We start from the raw sequence: 21,189 nt of genomic DNA, 5'->3' as shown, positions 1-21,189 counted from the left end.
TCTTTATTATTTACCATGCACTGGTCTGTACTATTAGTAGTAGCTGTGCCTGGTACTGCATCTTTATTATTTACCATGCACGGGTCTGTACTATTAGTAGTAGCTGTGCCTGGTACTGCATCTTTATTATTTACCATGGACGGGTCTGTACTATTAGTAGTAGCTGTGCCTGGTACTGCATCTTTATTATTTACCATGCACTGGTCTGTACTATTAGTAGTAGCTGTGCCTGGTACTGCATCTTTATTATTTACTATGCACTGGTCTATACTATTAGTATTAGCTGTGCCTGGTACTGCATCTTTATTATTTACCATGCACTGGTCTGTACTATTAGTAGTAGCTGTGCCTGGTACTGCATCTTAATTATTTACTATGCACTGGTCTATACTATTAGTAGTAGCTGTGCCTGGTACTGCATCTTTATTATTTACCATGCACTGGTCTGTACTATTAGTAGTAGCTGTGCCTGGTACTGCATCTTTATTATTTACCATGCACGGGTCTGTAGTATTAGTAGTAGCTGTGCCTCTTACTGCATCTTAATTCTTTACCATGCACGGGTCTGTACTATTAGTAGTTGCTGTGCCTGGTACTGCATCTTAATTATTTACCATGCACGGGTCTGTACTATTAGTAGTAGCTGTGCCTGGTACTGCATCTTTATTATTTACCATGCACGGGTCTGTACTATTAGTAGTAGCTGTGCCTGGTACTGCATCTCTATTATTTACCATGCACGGGTCTGTACTATTAGTAGTAGCTGTGCCTGGTACTGCATCTTTATTATTTACCATGCACTGGTCTGTACTATTAGTAGTAGCTGTGCCTGGTACTGCATCTTTATTATTTACCATGCACGGGTCTGTACTATTAGTAGTAGCTGTGCCTGGTACTGCATCTTTATTATTTACCATGGACGGGTCTGTACTATTAGTAGTAGCTGTGCCTGGTACTGCATCTTTATTATTTACCATGCACTGGTCTGTACTATTAGTAGTAGCTGTGCCTGGTACTGCATCTTTATTATTTACCATGCACGGGTCTGTACTATTAGTAGTAGCTGTGCCTCTTACTGCATCTTAATTCTTTACCATGCACGGGTCTGTACTATTAGTAGTTGCTGTGCCTGGTACTGCATCTTAATTATTTACCATGCACGGGTCTGTACTATTAGTAGTAGCTGTGCCTGGTACTGCATCTTTATTATTTACCATGGACGGGACTGTACTATTAGTAGTAGCTCTGCCTGGTACTGCATCTTTATTATTTACCATGGACGGGTCTGTAGTATTAGTAGTAGCTGTGCCTCTTACTGCATCTTAATTCTTTACCATGCACGGGTCTGTACTATTAGTAGTAGCTGTGCCTGGTACTGCATCTCTATTATTTACCATGGACGGGACTGTACTATTAGTAGTAGCTCTGCCTGGTACTGCATCTTTATTATTTACCATGGACGGCTCTGTAGTATTAGTAGTAGCTGTGCCTGGTACTGCATCTTTATTATTTACCATCGACGGCTCTATAGTATTAGTAGTAGCTGTGCCTGGTACTGCATCTTTATTATTTACCATGGACGGCTCTGTAGTATTAGTAGTAGCTGTGCCTGGTACTGCATCTTTATTATTTACCATGCACTGGTCTGTACTATTAGTAGTAGCTGTGCCTGGTACTGCATCTTTATTATTTACCATGGACGGGTCTGTACTATTAGTAGTAGCTGTGCCTGGTACTGCATCTTTATTATTTACCATGGACGGCTCTGTAGTATTAGTAGTAGCTGTGCCTGGTACTGCATCTTTATTATTTACCATGCACGGGTCTGTACTATTAGTAGTAGCTGTGCCTGGTACTGCATCTTTATTATTTACCATGGACGGGTCTGTACTATTAGTAGTAGCTGTGCCTGGTACTGCATCTTTATTATTTACCATGGACGGCTCTGTAGTATTAGTAGTAGCTGTGCCTGGTACTGCATCTTTATTATTTACCATGCACGGGTCTGTACTATTAGTAGTAGCTGTGCCTGGTACTGCATCTTTATTATTTACCATGCACGGGTCTGTACTATTAGTAGTAGCTGTGCCTGGTACTGCATCTTTATTATTTACCATGGACGGCTCTGTAGTATTAGTAGTAGCTGTGCCTGGTACTGCATCTTTATTATTTACCATGGACGGCTCTGTAGTATTAGTAGTAGCTGTGCCTGGTACTGCATCTTTATTATTTACCATGCACGGGTCTGTACTATTAGTAGTGGCTGTGCCTGGTACTGCATCTTTATTATTTACCATGGACGGGTCTGTACTATTAGTAGTAGCTGTGCCTGGTACTGCATCTTTATTATTTACCATGGACGGCTCTGTAGTATTAGTAGTAGCTGTGCCTGGTACTGCATCTTTATTATTTACCATGCACGGGTCTGTACTATTAGTAGTAGCTGTGCCTGGTACTGCATCTTTATTATTTACCATGGACGGGTCTGTACTATTAGTAGTAGCTGTGCCTGGTACTGCATCTTTATTATTTACCATGGACGGCTCTGTAGTATTAGTAGTAGCTGTGCCTGGTACTGCATCTTTATTATTTACCATGCACGGGTCTGTACTATTAGTAGTAGCTGTGCCTGGTACTGCATCTTTATTATTTACCATGCACGGGTCTGTACTATTAGTAGTAGCTGTGCCTGGTACTGCATCTTTATTATTTACCATGGACGGCTCTGTAGTATTAGTAGTAGCTGTGCCTGGTACTGCATCTTTATTATTTACCATGGACGGCTCTGTAGTATTAGTAGTAGCTGTGCCTGGTACTGCATCTTTATTATTTACCATGCACTGGTCTATACTATTAGTAGTAGCTGTGCCTGGTACTGCATCTTTATTATTTACCATGCACTGGTCTGTACTATTAGTAGTAGCTGTGCCTGGTACTGCATCTTTATTATTTACCATGCACGGGTCTGTACTATTAGTAGTGGCTGTGCCTGGTACTGCATCTTTATTATTTACCATGCACGGGTCTATACTATTAGTAGTAGCTGTGCCTGGTACTGCATCTTTATTATTTACCATGGACGGCTCTGTACTATTAGTAGTAGCTGTGCCTGGTACTGCATCTTTATTATTTACCATGCACTGGTCTGTACTATTAGTAGTAGCTGTGCCTGGTATTGCATCTTTATTATTTACCATGCACTGGTCTGTACTATTAGTAGTAGCTGTGCCTGGTACTGCATCTTTATTATTTACCATGCACTGGTCTATACTATTAGTAGTGGCTGTGCCTGGTACTGCATCTTTATTATTTACCATGCACTGGTCTATACTATTAGTAGTGGCTGTGCCTGGTACTGCATCTTTATTATTTACCATGCACGGGTCTGTACTATTAGTAGTAGCTGTGTCTGGTACTGCATCTTAATTCTTTACCATGCACGGGTCTGTACTATTAGTAGTAGCTGTGCCTGGTACTGCATCTTTATTATTTACCATGGACGGCTCTATAGTATTAGTAGTAGCTGTGCCTGGTACTGCATCTTTATTATTTACCATGCATGGGTCTGTACTATTAGTAGTAGCTGTGCCTGGTACTGCATCTTAATTATTTACCATGCACGGGTTTGTACTATTAGTAGTAGCTCTGCCTGGTACTGCATCTTTATTATTTACCATGCACTGGTCTGTACTATTAGTAGTAGCTGTGCCTGGTACTGCATCTTTATTATTTACCATGGACGGGTCTGTAGTATTAGTAGTAGCTGTGCCTGGTACTGCATCTTTATTATTTACCATGGACGGGTCTGTAGTATTAGTAGTAGCTGTGCCTGGTACTGCATCTTTATTATTTACCATGGACGGGTCTGTACTATTAGTAGTGGCTGTGCCTGGTACTGCATCTTTATTATTTACCATGCACGGGTCTGTACTATTAGTAGTGGCTGTGCCTGGTACTGCATCTTTATTATTTACCATGGACGGGTCTATACTATTAGTAGTGGCTGTGCCTGGTACTGCATCTTTATTATTTACCATGGACGGCTCTGTACTATTAGTAGTAGCTGTGCCTGGTACTGCATCTTTATTATTTACCATGCACTGGTCTGTACTATTAGTAGTAGCTGTGCCTGGTACTGCATCTTTATTATTTACCATGGACGGGTCTGTAGTATTAGTAGTAGCTGTGCCTGGTACTGCATCTTTATTATTTACCATGCACTGGTCTGTACTATTAGTAGTAGCTGTGCCTGGTACTGCATCTTTATTATTTACCATGCACGGCTCTGAACTATTATAAGTAGCTGTGCCTGGTACTGCATCTTAATTATTTACCATGGACGGCTCTGTACTATTAGTAGTAGCTGTGCCTGGTACTGCATCTTTATTATTTACCATGGACGGCTCTATAGTATTAGTAGTAGCTGTGCCTGGTACTGCATCTTTATTATTTACCATGGACGGGTCTGTAGTATTAGTAGTAGCTGTGCCTGGTACTGCATCTTTATTATTTACCATGGACGGGTCTGTAGTATTAGTAGTAGCTGTGCCTGGTACTGGATCTTTATTATTTACCATGCACTGGTCTGTACTATTAGTAGTAGCTGTGCCTGGTACTGCATCTTTATTATTTACCATGCACGGCTCTGAACTATTAGTAGTGGCTGTGCCTGGTACTGCATCTTTATTATTTACCATGGACGGCTCTGTAGTATTAGTAGTAGCTGTGCCTGGTACTGCATCTTTATTATTTACCATGCACTGGTCTGTACTATTAGTAGTAGCTGTGCCTGGTACTGCATCTTTATTATTTACCATGGACGGGTCTGTACTATTAGTAGTAGCTGTGCCTGGTACTGCATCTTTATTATTTACCATGGACGGCTCTGTAGTATTAGTAGTAGCTGTGCCTGGTACTGCATCTTTATTATTTACCATGCACGGGTCTGTACTATTAGTAGTAGCTGTGCCTGGTACTGCATCTTTATTATTTACCATGGACGGGTCTGTACTATTAGTAGTAGCTGTGCCTGGTACTGCATCTTTATTATTTACCATGGACGGCTCTGTAGTATTAGTAGTAGCTGTGCCTGGTACTGCATCTTTATTATTTACCATGCACGGGTCTGTACTATTAGTAGTAGCTGTGCCTGGTACTGCATCTTTATTATTTACCATGCACGGGTCTGTACTATTAGTAGTAGCTGTGCCTGGTACTGCATCTTTATTATTTACCATGGACGGCTCTGTAGTATTAGTAGTAGCTGTGCCTGGTACTGCATCTTTATTATTTACCATGGACGGCTCTGTAGTATTAGTAGTAGCTGTGCCTGGTACTGCATCTTTATTATTTACCATGCACTGGTCTGTACTATTAGTAGTAGCTGTGCCTGGTACTGCATCTTTATTATTTACCATGCACGGGTCTATACTATTAGTAGTAGCTGTGCCTGGTACTGCATCTTTATTATTTACCATGGACGGCTCTGTAGTATTAGTAGTAGCTGTGCCTGGTACTGCATCTTTATTATTTACCATGCACGGGTCTGTACTATTAGTAGTGGCTGTGCCTGGTACTGCATCTTTATTATTTACCATGCACGGGTCTATACTATTAGTAGTAGCTGTGCCTGGTACTGCATCTTTATTATTTACCATGGACGGCTCTGTACTATTAGTAGTAGCTGTGCCTGGTACTGCATCTTTATTATTTACCATGCACTGGTCTGTACTATTAGTAGTAGCTGTGCCTGGTATTGCATCTTTATTATTTACCATGCACTGGTCTGTACTATTAGTAGTAGCTGTGCCTGGTACTGCATCTTTATTATTTACCATGCACTGGTCTATACTATTAGTAGTGGCTGTGCCTGGTACTGCATCTTTATTATTTACCATGCACTGGTCTATACTATTAGTAGTGGCTGTGCCTGGTACTGCATCTTTATTATTTACCATGCACGGGTCTGTACTATTAGTAGTAGCTGTGTCTGGTACTGCATCTTAATTCTTTACCATGCACGGGTCTGTACTATTAGTAGTAGCTGTGCCTGGTACTGCATCTTTATTATTTACCATGGACGGCTCTATAGTATTAGTAGTAGCTGTGCCTGGTACTGCATCTTTATTATTTACCATGCACGGGTCTGTACTATTAGTAGTAGCTGTGCCTGGTACTGCATCATAATTATTTACCATGCACGGGTTTGTACTATTAGTAGTAGCTCTGCCTGGTACTGCATCTTTATTATTTACCATGCACTGGTCTGTACTATTAGTAGTAGCTGTGCCTGGTACTGCATCTTTATTATTTACCATGGACGGGTCTGTAGTATTAGTAGTAGCTGTGCCTGGTACTGCATCTTTATTATTTACCATGGACGGGTCTGTAGTATTAGTAGTAGCTGTGCCTGGTACTGCATCTTTATTATTTACCATGGACGGGTCTGTACTATTAGTAGTGGCTGTGCCTGGTACTGCATCTTTATTATTTACCATGCACGGGTCTGTACTATTAGTAGTGGCTGTGCCTGGTACTGCATCTTTATTATTTACCATGGACGGGTCTATACTATTAGTAGTGGCTGTGCCTGGTACTGCATCTTTATTATTTACCATGGACGGCTCTGTACTATTAGTAGTAGCTGTGCCTGGTACTGCATCTTTATTATTTACCATGCACTGGTCTGTACTATTAGTAGTAGCTGTGCCTGGTACTGCATCTTTATTATTTACCATGGACGGGTCTGTAGTATTAGTAGTAGCTGTGCCTGGTACTGCATCTTTATTATTTACCATGCACTGGTCTGTACTATTAGTAGTAGCTGTGCCTGGTACTGCATCTTTATTATTTACCATGCACGGCTCTGAACTATTATAAGTAGCTGTGCCTGGTACTGCATCTTAATTATTTACCATGGACGGCTCTGTACTATTAGTAGTAGCTGTGCCTGGTACTGCATCTTTATTATTTACCATGGACGGCTCTATAGTATTAGTAGTAGCTGTGCCTGGTACTGCATCTTTATTATTTACCATGGACGGGTCTGTAGTATTAGTAGTAGCTGTGCCTGGTACTGCATCTTTATTATTTACCATGGACGGGTCTGTAGTATTAGTAGTAGCTGTGCCTGGTACTGGATCTTTATTATTTACCATGCACTGGTCTGTACTATTAGTAGTAGCTGTGCCTGGTACTGCATCTTTATTATTTACCATGCACGGCTCTGAACTATTAGTAGTGGCTGTGCCTGGTACTGCATCTTTATTATTTACCATGGACGGCTCTGTACTATTAGTAGTAGCTGTGCCTGGTACTGCATCTTTATTATTTACCATGGACGGGTCTATACTATTAGTAGTGGCTGTGCCTGGTACTGCATCTTTATTATTTACCATGCACTGGTCTGTAGTATTAGTAGTAGCTGTGCCTGGTACTGCATCTTTATTATTTACCATGGACGGCTCTGTACTATTAGTAGTAGCTGTGCCTGGTACTGCATCTTTATTATTTACCATGGACGGCTCTATAGTATTAGTAGTAGCTGTGCCTGGTACTGCATCTTTATTATTTACCATGGACGGGTCTGTAGTATTAGTAGTAGCTGTGCCTGGTACTGCATCTTTATTATTTACCATGCACTGGTCTGTACTATTAGTAGTAGCTGTGCCTGGTACTGCATCTTTATTATTTACTATGGACGGGTCTGTAGTATTAGTAGTAGCTGTGCCTGGTACTGCATCTTTATTATTTACCATGGACGGGTCTATACTATTAGTAGTGGCTGTGCCTGGGACTGCATCTTTATTATTTACCATGGACGGGTCTATACTATTAGTAGTGGCTGTGCCTGGTACTGCATCTTTATTATTTACCATGGACGGCTCTGTACTATTAGTAGTAGCTGTGCCTGGTACTGCATCTTTATTATTTACCATGCACTGGTCTGTACTATTAGTAGTAGCTGTGCCTGGTACTGCATCTTTATTATTTACCATGGACGGGTCTGTAGTATTAGTAGTAGCTGTGCCTGGTACTGCATCTTTATTATTTACCATGCACTGGTCTGTACTATTAGTAGTAGCTGTGCCTGGTACTGCATCTTTATTATTTACCATGCACGGCTCTGAACTATTATAAGTAGCTGTGCCTGGTACTGCATCTTAATTATTTACCATGGACGGCTCTGTACTATTAGTAGTAGCTGTGCCTGGTACTGCATCTTTATTATTTACCATGGACGGGTCTGTAGTATTAGTAGTAGCTGTGCCTGGTACTGCATCTTTATTATTTACCATGCACTGGTCTGTACTATTAGTAGTAGCTGTGCCTGGTACTGCATCTTTATTATTTACCATGCACGGCTCTGAACTATTAGTAGTGGCTGTGCCTGGTACTGCATCTTTATTATTTACCATGGACGGCTCTGTACTATTAGTAGTAGCTGTGCCTGGTACTGCATCTTTATTATTTACCATGGACGGGTCTATACTATTAGTAGTGGCTGTGCCTGGTACTGCATCTTTATTATTTACCATGCACTGGTCTGTAGTATTAGTAGTAGCTGTGCCTGGTACTGCATCTTTATTATTTACCATGGACGGCTCTGTACTATTAGTAGTAGCTGTGCCTGGTACAGCATCTTTATTATTTACCATGGACGGCTCTATAGTATTAGTAGTAGCTGTGCCTGGTACTGCATCTTTATTATTTACCATGGACGGGTCTGTAGTATTAGTAGTAGCTGTGCCTGGTACTGCATCTTTATTATTTACCATGCACTGGTCTGTACTATTAGTAGTAGCTGTGCCTGGTACTGCATCTTTATTATTTACCATGGACGGCTCTATAGTATTAGTAGTAGCTGTGCCTGGTACTGCATCTTTATTATTTACCATGCACTGGTCTGTACTATTAGTAGTAGCTGTGCCTGGTACTGCATCTTTATTATTTACCATGCACGGCTCTGAACTATTAGTAGTGGCTGTGCCTGGTACTGCATCTTTATTATTTACCATGGACGGGTCTATACTATTAGTAGTGGCTGTGCCTGGTACTGCATCTTTATTATTTACCATGGACGGCTCTGTACTATTAGTAGTAGCTGTGCCTGGTACTGCATCTTTATTATTTACCATGCACGGCTCTGAACTATTAGTAGTGGCTGTGCCTGGTACTGCATCTTTATTATTTACCATGGACGGCTCTGTACTATTAGTAGTAGCTGTGCCTGGTACTGCATCTTTATTATTTACCATGGACGGCTCTATAGTATTAGTAGTAGCTGTGCCTGGTACTGCATCTTTATTATTTACCATGGACGGGTCTGTAGTATTAGTAGTAGCTGTGCCTGGTACTGCATCTTTATTATTTACCATGCACGGGTCTGTACTATTAGTAGTAGCTGTGCCTGGTACTGCATCTTTATTATTTACCATGGACGGGTCTGTACTATTAGTAGTAGCTGTGCCTGGTACTGCATCTTTATTATTTACCATGAACGGGTCTGTAGTATTAGTAGTAGCTGTGCCTGGTACTGCATCTTTATTATTTACCATGCACTGGTCTGTACTATTAGTAGTAGCTGTGCCTGGTACTGCATCTTTATTATTTACCATGCACGGGTCTGTACTATTAGTAGTAGCTGTGCCTGGTACTGCATCTTTATTATTTACCATGGACGACTCTGTACTATTAGTAGTAGCTGTGCCTGGTACTGCATCTTTATTATTTACCATGGACGGCTCTATAGTATTAGTAGTAGCTGTGCCTGGTACTGCATCTTTATTATTTACCATGGACAGGTCTGTAGTATTAGTAGTAGCTGTGCCTGGTACTGCATCTTTATTATTTACCATGCACTGGTCTGTACTATTAGTAGTAGCTGTGCCTGGTACTGCATCTTTATTATTTACCATGCACGGGTCTGTACTATTAGTAGTAGCTGTGCCTGGTACTGCATCTTTATTATTTACCATGGACGGCTCTGTAGTATTAGTAGTAGCTGTGCCTGGTACTGCATCTTTATTATTTACCATGCACGGGTCTGCAGTATTAGTAGTAGCTGTGCCTGGTACTGCATCTTAATTATTTACCATGCACTGATCTGTACTATTAGTAGTAGCTGTGCCTGGTACTGCATCTTAATTATTTACCATGCACGGGTCTGTACTATTAGTAGTAGCTGTGCCTGGTACTGCATCTTTATTATTTACCGTGGACGGGTCTGCAGTATTAGTAGTAGCTGTGCCTGGTACTGCATCTTAATTATTTACCATGCACTGATCTGTACTATTAGTAGTAGCTGTGCCTGGTACTGCATCTTTATTATTTACCATGGACGGGTCTGCAGTATTAGTAGTAGCTGTGCCTGGTACTGCATCTTTATTATTTACCATTCACTGGTCTGTACTATTAGTAGTAGCTGTGCCTGGTACTGCATCTTTATTATTTACCATGCACGGGTCTGTACTATTAGTAGTAGCTGTGCCTGGTACTGCATCTTAATTATTTACCATGCACGGGTCTGTACTATTAGTAGTAGCTGTGCCTGGTACTGCATCTTAATTATTTACCATGCACGGGTCTGTACTATTAGTAGTAGCTGTGCCTGGTACTGCATCTTTATTATTTAGCATGCACTGGTCTGTACTATTAGTAGTAGCTGTGCCTGGTACGGCATCTTAATTATTTACCATGCACGGGTCTGTACTATTAGTAATAGCTGTGCCTGGTACTGCATCTTTATTATTTACCATGCACTGGTCTGTACTATTAGTAGTAGCTGTGCCTGGTACTGCATCTTTATTATTTACCATGCACTGGTCTGTAGTATTAGTAGTGGCTGTGCCTGGTACTGCATCTTTATTATTTACCATGGACGGGTCTGTACTATTAGTAGTAGCTGTGCCTGGTACTGCATCTTTATTATTTACCATGGACGGGTCTGTAGTATTAGTAGTAGCTGTGCCTGGTACTGCATCTTTATTATTTACCATGGACGGGTCTGTAGTATTAGTAGTAGCTGTGCCTGGTACTGCATCTTTATTATTTACCATGGACGGGTCTGTAGTATTAGTAGTAGCTGTGCCTGGTACTGCATCTTTATTATTTACCATGGACGGGTCTGTAGTATTAGTAGTAGCTGTGCCTGGTACTGCATCTTTATTATTTACCATGGACGGGTCTGTACTATTAGTAGTAGCTGTGCCTGGTACTGCATCTTTATTATTTACCATGCATGGGTCTGTACTATTAGTAGTTGCTGTGCCTGGTACTGCATCTTTATTATTTACCATGGACGGGTCTGTACTATTAGTAGTAGCTGTGCCTAGTACTGCATCTTTATTATTTACCATGGATGGGTCTGTACTATTTGTAGTAGCTGTGCCTGGTACTGCATCTTTATTATTTACCATGGACGGGTCTGTACTATTAGTAGTTGCTGTGCCTGGTACTGCATCTTTATTATTTACCATGCACTGGTCTGAAGTATTAGTAGTGCTGTTCCTGGTACTGCATCTTTATTATTTACCATGGAAGGGTCTGTACTATTAGTAGTAGCTGTGCCTGGTACTGCATCTTTATTATTTACCATGCACAGGTCTGTACTATTAGTAGTAGCTGTGCCTGGTACTGCATCTCTATTATTTACCATGGACGGGTCTGTACTATTAGTAGTAGCTCTGCCTGGTACTGCATCTTAATTATTTACCATGGACGGGTCTGTAGTATTAGTAGTAGCTGTGCCTGGTACTGCATCTTTATTATTTACCATGCACAGGTCTGTACTATTAGTAGTAGCTGTGCCTGGTACTGCATCTCTATTATTTACCATGGACGGGTCTGTACTATTAGTAGTAGCTCTGCCTGGTACTGCATCTTAATTATTTACCATGGACGGGTCTGTAGTATTAGTAGTGGCTGTGCCTGGTACTGCATCTTTATTATTTACCATGGACGGGTCTGTAGTATTAGTAGTAGCTGTGCCTGGTACTGCATCTCTATTATTTACCATGGACGGGTCTGTACTATTAGTAGTAGCTGTGCCTGGTACTGCATCTTTATTATTTACCATGGACGGGTCTGTAGTATTAGTAGTAGCTGTGCCTGGTACTGCATCTTTATTATTTACCATGGACGGGTCTGTAGTATTAGTAGTAGCTGTGCCTGGTACTGCATCTTTATTATTTACCATGGACGGGTCTGTAGTATTAGTAGTAGCTGTGCCTGGTACTGCATCTTTATTATTTACCATGGACGGGTCTGTAGTATTAGTAGTAGCTGTGCCTGGTACTGCATCTTTATTATTTACCATGCACGGGTCTGTAGTATTAGTAGTAGCTGTGCCTGGTACTGCATCTTTATTATTTACCATGGACGGGTCTGTAGTATTAGTAGTAGCTGTGCCTGGTACTGCATCTTTATTATTTACCATGGACGGGTCTGTAGTATTAGTAGTAGCTGTGCCTGGTACTGCATCTTTATTATTTACCATGGACGGGTCTGTAGTATTAGTAGTAGCTGTGCCTGGTACTGCATCTTTATTATTTACCATGGATGGGTCTGTAACTGGCACCACAGCTTAGTCACACTTTAGTGTATGAAGATGCCTTTAATTTTTTTTACTAAGGTGCTGTGGCTTAATTTTGATTTGTTTGATTAGTGGTCCTAATTCTATTGGTGGCTATGGGCAAATTTTAAATGATCATGGAAAACCCCTTTAATGTTTGCGATAACTCCTTTAAAAGCAGTCAGTCAGTCCAAATTTATATTTCCACATAGCTTTGTATGGGAAGAAGCAACAATAATGTTCTTTTAGTTTTTCAATACCATTCCTCCGTTACCCCAAAAGATAACTTTATTGCAATATGTAAATTGCGGTGCACAGTTATGCCCTTCGTGTGGCTTGTTCCCCACCCATTTCCACCTGCCTACTTATGTGGTGATTGAGATAGTATCTGAAGATAAACCTACAGCGTTTGCGTAATGTTCCTGCACGTGAGCAAATGCATACATCACTCTCTCCTCTCTGCTGATGTCGCTCAGGTGTAACTGTGTCGTGAGCGATGTCAGCAGAGAGGAGGAAGTGATGTGTGCGCTTGCTCCTGCACAGAAGTCTGCTCATACTTTAAGGTTCATCTTGAGGCGAGGCAAGCCAGCACTGTCAATCATAGGAAGATGTTGTCCTATTCCCTACAAGACTAGGTGGTTACTTTGAAGAGTAAATTTGGGCTGATAGACTCCTGATATGGTGTTGCTACCGTTGTAGATTTCTCCCAACAGTTTCAGTTGTGTTTTTTTGTTTTGGGTTTCTTTCTACCCAGCAATAAAATTTTATCATCTGGTAAAGTCACATCTGGCTAAAATGTAGCACTACCCGGTGGCCAATCGAATGGCCAATATTTGGAATCCCCTTTTTTGTGTTTTTATGCCCTAATTTGTTGTATGGACAGGGGCTGTGATGGTGAGACCACCAATTTAAGAGGTTTTCTAGGCATATAAAATAAACAAGTAGATGTGGTGGGAATTTGATAATAAAAAACGGAGACGCTTGGAATAGTGAAATACGTAATGTGCATTTTGCCCAGAATTCAGTTTACGGCAACTCAGTACATACAGAGCCTGAAACCTCGGCTGGTGTCTGTAATGTCCAAAAAATGTTTAGTATGCCAATATTCCTTTCGATTTTACTTTTTTTTTTTCTTTCCACTTAAAATGATGTCTAAATATTAATTATTGTTCGTTTTTTGCACTTAATATGATGGAAAAGTGATGTATGGTTTACCAAACTCCTCATTCCACCATAGTGCCCCCTTGTAACCATTCATTATGGAGATCGTTATAATAAAAGACTAATAATAATGAATCTTTTTTTTGCTGTGAGCGGTGTGTCTGCTGCGCACCGTTCAGGCTGTCGCCTAGCAACACGAGTGGTAGCGGGTGACTGTGGATGATCTCCGTCCCTCAGTGGACGCCGGCCCAGTGACCTTCCGGCCTGTAGAAGCCATGATCGTGATTATTGATGATGCGTTACCAGTACTTCACAATCTAGTTCCTGTCTTGGGAAGATCGCCGTTTGCTGCGCTTTTAAGGATGTGAGGCCCCCTGATGCATTACTGGCTCATACCCACTATTTACAGCCATCCTATTAACCAAAATCTGTGAATGACGCACCAACCCACCCTTAGCTATATGGTGATCTATGGCTATCTTCTGCACTATGCATGATAAAAAAAGCTCAGCTTTATCTACTGGCGATGGGTTATCAGTGTTGAGATCGCTCCTTAAGTGAAAGCCAAACGCTTAGTGAAATCTACATATAGGAAGTGGGTACATTATTATTATTTTCTTTTTTTCGTAAGATTTGAAAGTGGATGTCAAAGATTTTTCATATTTTTTTGTGGTTGCTCTGAGGACGCCTATTTCCCCATAATTGAGCCAGGGCTCTAATTCATCATAGCTCTGGCAGAGCGCTGCCTTCTCCTTATCGAAGACAGGGTGATGGCTTCCCCCGTAACCGAGAGCCTGGGCGCCGTCTAACCCCCGTAACCGAGAGCCGGGGCGCCGTCTAACCCCCGTAACCGAGAGCCGGGGCGCCGTCTAGCCCCCGCAAACCGAGAGCCGGGGCGCCGTCTAGCCCCCGTAACCGAGAGCCGGGGCGCCGTCTAGCCCCCGTAACCGAGAGCCGGGGCGCCGTCTAGCCCCCGTAACCGAGAGCCGGGGCGCCGTCTAGCCCCCGTAACCGAGAGCCGGGGCGCCGTCTAGCCCCCGTAACCGAGAGCCGGGGCGCCGTCTAGCCCCCGTAACCGAGAGCCGGGGCGCCGTCTAGCCCCCGTAACCGAGAGCCGGGGCGCCGTCTAGCCCCCGTAACCGAGAGCCGGGGCGCCGTCTAGCCCCCGTAACCGAGAGCCGGGGCGCCGTCTAGCCCCCGTAACCGAGAGCCGGGGCGCCGTCTTCCCTAAAACTGTTCCACACACAATTGCAGCAGATATTGCGGAGTCTCGTGCTAGATATTTTTCTGCATGTGGATGGCTGATATTTGTGCGGTGAGTTCTGTACTATGGAGGCTGTAGAACACGGGGTACCTCTTTTTTGAGATACAGGATTTTAATTTGGAGAATAAGTGATTGTCCTGATCCTATAGGATTTATTGCCCATGGATTGCTATAACTGATTGAGATAAGTATTCTGTATCCTCTTATCATCATGCTCAATGACACTACTTATAGCAATGTCCATCCTGGCCTTCCATGTGCATGAATAGAATGGCTGCGTTCAGACTGACACAGATTTATATAGTACAGGAAAGCTCCGTGGCTAATTTAGCTACAATAGGACAACTGACCTGGATTTTCAGGTATTTTTTCATTCATAGTAGATGGAAAGGTCTTTGTGAATGGATGTTTTACAATGATCCCTTGTGAGTTATCCTATTAGGACATGTTTAATCATAAATGCCTTGGTGCTAATAAATATATAGAGTTTATCTAGATTTTCTACACCAGCAGAAATCCTTCTTCTGTCTCGTTCCTGATTGAATCACCAGTGAGAAAAGAGCTGTCAAGTAATTAATGCATTAAGGCTATATTCACACAGCACAGTTGTTTCCAAGACTACTGTAAAAAAAAAAAAATTGCACATGAATTTTGCAATATCACAATATGACCTCAAGATCTTGCTTTTGATGCATACGGCACAAATCAAATTGCACTGTGTGAATATACCTTTATAGAAAATCGAGAGGAACATTGAAATGGTGCAGTCTGATTGTGTATTTGCTGGGAATATATATATATATTACAGATGACAAACCGACCACGATAAGAATAAAAATCCTCAGGTTTTTTTTTTTTCCCCGGATGTAAAACTGATGAGATTTCAGCCACTCATGTGAACTTAGCCTGACGCTGATATTCTTGATAAAGTCATGCTTTACTTTGAGGTTTGGGTAAAATGATGCTCTTCGATGAATGAAGCCAATTGTAAGAGTCACATGTGAATTTGAGTCGCATGATTTTATTTTTGTGTAATTGGATTTGTGTGATCAGATAGAAGAGTACGTTACAGTAATGGTCATCTTCTCTTTGCTTATTTCGCCTTTCATTAGCTTTATATGAAATTTAATGTTTTTTTTTAAATTTTTTTTCTCTAGGTCAGAGTCATAATGTCTGAAGATTCCTTGTAGTCATTCCATACCTGGAGCTGATCAGCTTTTCTATAAAGGCACTCAGGTAAAAGACTATTTTAATTTGAGATTTATTCTAGACAAAACCTAAAGAAAACCTTGTATTCCATGAGTGTGCACAGCGTGGACTTTCCATGAATATGTATTTTCTTAACCTGGTGTAAATGCCGCTGTTCTCCAGAATCCGACCATGTTTTTATTTTGTTCCTACCTTTCTCCATTCCCGAGATGTGGCCCTCTCTTCCCTGTATATAATTTTTTTTTTTTTTTTTTTTTTAAGCCAAGTGAGCATAGTCTTCAAGAAGAGATGATGACCACGCCCACTTGGCTTTCAACATTTAGGTTCACATCCAGAAAAGAGAAGGCCATATGTCCGGAATGGAGAGGCACAGGAACGAAAGAAAAACCGCGCCAAATTCAGGAGAACAGCGGCATTTGTTTACACCAGATAGCGTTAGGGTCTCCATTACAGATCATACAGAGTTGGGGCACATTTATACATCAGATTGTTTCATCAGTGTGCTGTCCATTTTTAAAAGAAAGAGAGCATACGAACTGATAGGGTTTAATAGAAGTATACATATATCTGTTTTTCTAACGAATCCACGTGTCAGGTCTATGAAACCCACTGCATGTCCTATTCTAATCTGTTATAAGGCTCCCGCCATCTATCTGTTTTTAACATGGCCATTTTTTTGTATCTTTAAAAAACAGACAGGGTTGCATGAATATGTGCGTAGAAGCAGGCAGCAAAGCATGTTCTTAGGTCACCCCTTAAAAGGATTGTTCCAACATAACATGTAATATCCACTGTATAGATCTTAAAGAATTTTATGTTTTGCTATTTACATGCAGTTAAAAAAAGAATTGACATTTTTATACATAGTATGGCGCCATCTAGTGTCCAAAGTGTATAGCAATGTGCAGGTCCATCGAATGAGCTGACTGCTGGTGGCCACACAGTCTCAAAGCCAGTTCTTAGCATAGAGATCACAAGATCACCGCCAATAAAAATAGCTTGGAGGTCAGAATCTCTGCAATGAACTGGTGACCTCCTAAGACGAGACCTCACTTTCGGGAGTGTTCCTGAACATCTGTGACCAGCAGCACTCTGCTCAATAGGTGGACCTGCACATTGCTATGCACTCTGTACACTAGCGCCATTCCATGTAAGTAATTCAAAAGATGTAAATTAGGAATATTTTTCATTTTTTCCAACCTATACAGTGGATGTGATATGTAATAGTTGGCGAACAACCTTTGTCAAATAACAAACCTAAAGTCACTATCTGAGAAAGCTCTGCTAGGCACATGAGTATACATATTAATTGGTGTTTTGGTGACTTCATGTGCACCCACAAAAACACAAGCACTTTCCATTGTCTTTCTCCTGTATATAAAGTGCAGAACAATAAGTATATACTGTTATTACTACAGTACTACTGCAGTATTGCAGTGTATTCTACAGGCAATCAAGCATTTGCAGGTTTAAAGGGACTCTGTTCGCACAGAATGACTGATGCAACCATGTACAGGCGCTTGGTGCTTCACGGTGCGGCCAAGCATTTATATACTGCGTGCGCATCTACTCCCCCTCCAACCTCCAACTGGCTGTCATTTACTACCCCCCCAGGATCAACCACCACTTTCTTTGACCACTTCACCACTTGGCTACTTCACTTCCTCTCCGTTGACATCCCCACTATCCTCATGGGCGACTTTAACATCCCCATTGACACTTCCCTCTCAGCTGCCTCTAACCTTCTATCCCTCACTTCCTCCTTCGGTCTTACTCAGTGGTCTTCCACACCCACCCACAAAGACGGCTACACACTGGACCTCATCTTCAACCACCTCTGTTCCCTATCTAACCTCTCTAACTCACCTCTCCCTCTCTCTTACCACAAGCTACTTACATTCTCTTCCCTCTCCTCTCCAGGGCAACAATCCCCACTCCACAAACTTGCATACCCTCGCAGAAATATCAAACACCTTGACCTACACTCACTCTCTGAATCCCTTCTCCCTCTTACAGACATTAGTCCCTTACATGATGCAGATGTTGCTGCCACTTTATACAACACCACAACAGCTGCAGCTCTCGATTCGGTCGCCCCCCTCACACATACCAAAGCTCGCACAATCAACAGACAACCCTGGCACACCAGCCTAACTAAAGAACTGTGACAGGCCTCCAGGGTTGCTGAGCGTAGATGGAAAAGGTCCCACTCCAATGAGCACTTCATCACATTCAAACAATCCCTCACTACCTTCAAGTCCACACTCACTGCAGCAAAACAAACATACTTCGCATCTCTCATATCCTCACTGTCTAACAACCCCAAACAACTATTCAACACCTTCAATTCTCTTCTCCGTCCCTCATTACCTCCTCCCTCTCCTCTTATTTCAGCCGAAGACTTTGCTTCATTCTTCAAGCAGAAGATTGACACCATCAGACAAAGCTTTTACCTAAAGCCCCCACAGCCCCTCCCCACACCTACTCAACCCTCCTCCTCCACCATTACAGAAGATCAACTTTCCTCTTTACTCTCCAAATCACACCTCACCACCTGTAAACTTGACCCAATCCCGTCCCACCTCATCCCAAACCTTACCACTATCTTCATCCCAGCCCTAGCCCACCTCTTCAACCTGTCACTAACAACTGGTGTCTTCCCCTCATGCTTCAAACATGCCTCAATCACACCCATCCTCAAAAAGCCCTCCCTTGACCCTTCTCTGACTAGCTATCGCCCCATATCACTCCTCCCTTATGCCTCAAAACTACTGGAACAACACGTCCATTCTGAGCTGTCCTCCCACCTCTCCTCCTGCTTCCTCTTCGACCGCCTACAATCTGGTTTCCGACCGCACCATTCTACTGAAACTACACTGACTAAAGTCACCAACGACCTAGTAACCGCCAAATCTAAGCGACGGTACTCTGTCCTCCTCCTCCTAGACCTGTCTTCTGCCTTCGACACAGTGGACCATTCCCTCTTACTACAAACTCTCTCATCTCTCGGCATCACAGACTTGGCCCTATCCTGGATCTCCTCATACCTAACAGACAGGACATTCAGCGTCTCCCACTCACGCACCACCTCCTCATCTCGCCCCTATTTGTCAGTGTCCCCCAAGGTTCAGTTCTAGGACCCCTGCTCTCTGACCTAGTCTCCCACTACATACCCGCACGCAACCTCCGATCCTCACAAGATCTCCTGCTCTACTCCCCTCTTATATCCTCCTCCCACAATCGAATACAAGATTTCTCCCGTGCATCCCCCCAACTCTGGAACTCTCTACCACAACACATCAGACTCTCATCGACTGTGGAAACTTTCAAAAGGAGCCTTAAGACCCACCTCTCCCGACAAGCCTACAACCTGCAGTAACCACTGCTGCACGACCAGTTCTGCCCTCACCTACTGTATCCTCACCCATCCCTTGTAGATTGAGCCCTCGCAGGCAGGGTCCTCGCTCCTCCTGTACCAGTCGCTGTCACATTGTGTTCAAGATTATTGTAATTGTTCTTGTATATATACCCCTTTTTCACATGTAAAGTACCAAGGAATAAATGGCGCTATAATGATAATAATACCCCTTCCCACCTACTTGTTTTCCCTCAGTCTCCTCCATCCTTCCCCTTCTTCTTTGATTGACAGTTCTGGCTTCATAGAGCCAGATAAGGGTGGAGATGGATGGAAACCAAGCAGGTGGGAAGGTGAATATAAATAATTGGCCACGCCATGGAGCACCGAGCACCTGTACTTGGTTTGAACAGTCATTCTGAGCTGACAAGCGTCCATTTAAGGCCTACAACAGTAGAAATTAAAAGTCACTACCTGTTTCCCCAAACTTAAATAGCTATAAAAAAAAAAAAGTTAAATAAAAATAAAATGTCGCTATTGCCTTTTTGTGTAATTGCTAATAATGTATCAAAATATTTATTTCACAAGGTAAACACCCCGCTCCCCCTCAAAAAGATCACAACTACAAAATTTCTGATTTTTGGCTGCCGCACTTCCTTCCAAAAATTTAATAAAATGTTCTAAAAAAACAAAAACAAAGTGGTATCAATAAAAACTACAGCTCAGCGCACAAAAAAAACCCCAAACCTTCACGCAGCTCCAAATTTTTTTACAAGTTTCAGAAAATGGTGACAGATACCAAATATTATATATTGTGGTAAAGCAAATTGCTCGACTACGCAAGAGGTAGACCCAGGACACACAGTTTGGGTTAACTTGCTGCTGGTTTATTCTGTGGCATAAACTCCAGCAGTGTCTCATAAAAATAAACAGACCCTCTCGGGGTTAACGGGAAAAACAAAAAGATAAGGTATGACAGAGTCCAATAGTAAGTGAGGCTCTGCCCTCTGCAGGTAGCACAGTGAAGTCTTCAGCAACACCAGTCCTCCCGTGTTGCTCTCTGCTTTCACCCAAACACAGCCTGGAGACTTCACTCTCCAGACCACACACTACAGAGAAACAAAGCTGACTGAGCATTTAACCCTGCTCAGCCTCACCCTGAGGGGTGGTAGGGGAATGGCCTCCCACTCTCTTTGCCATTCCCATAAAACCACACCCTTTTAAGAGAGTTAACCTCAACGTATAACATGCTGGCAGAAATTCAGTAGGTTTCAGTTCACACAGGAAAGCATCCTGAGTGATGCATACCTCCCCTATTAGATCAGACTAGTGACTCTGTCACTATGTATATGCTAGCTATATATATATATATATATATAATAGATATATATATATATAATAGATATATATATATATATAATAGATATATATATATATAATAGATATACATTTACAAATATATATAATATATATATTTTTATTTACAAAGTCCTGAATTTTTTAAACCACTTATTTTATATAAAATATACTTTTAGTAAGTCTCTAATGAGACTGACCGACTAACCTGAAGGTTCATATTGCCATGTAATTTTTACCACACAATGAATTCCCTAAAAAATTGTAATTTTT

At 42.0% G+C, this 21,189-nt stretch overlaps 1 protein-coding gene across 2 annotated transcripts in view; it reads left to right on the top strand.

Moving 5' to 3' along the window:
- The window catches only part of MPP7 (MAGUK p55 scaffold protein 7), a 381,349-nt gene that overhangs the window by 71,274 nt on the left and 288,886 nt on the right, over positions 1-21,189 (top strand). For both annotated transcript variants that reach the window (XM_073677586.1, XM_073677588.1), the window contains exon 2: positions 16,154-16,232. The gene's annotated coding sequence lies outside the window, so the exon portion shown is untranslated. The remainder of the gene's footprint in view (positions 1-16,153; positions 16,233-21,189) is intronic.

The sequence above is a fragment of the Phyllobates terribilis genome, unplaced genomic scaffold (assembly GCF_046119375.1).
Source record: "Phyllobates terribilis strain yellow unplaced genomic scaffold, ASM4611937v1 Scaffold_4__5_contigs__length_816908805, whole genome shotgun sequence".
NCBI lineage: Eukaryota > Metazoa > Chordata > Amphibia > Anura > Dendrobatidae > Phyllobates > Phyllobates terribilis.
This window is presented reverse-complemented; position numbering and strand designations above follow the sequence as displayed.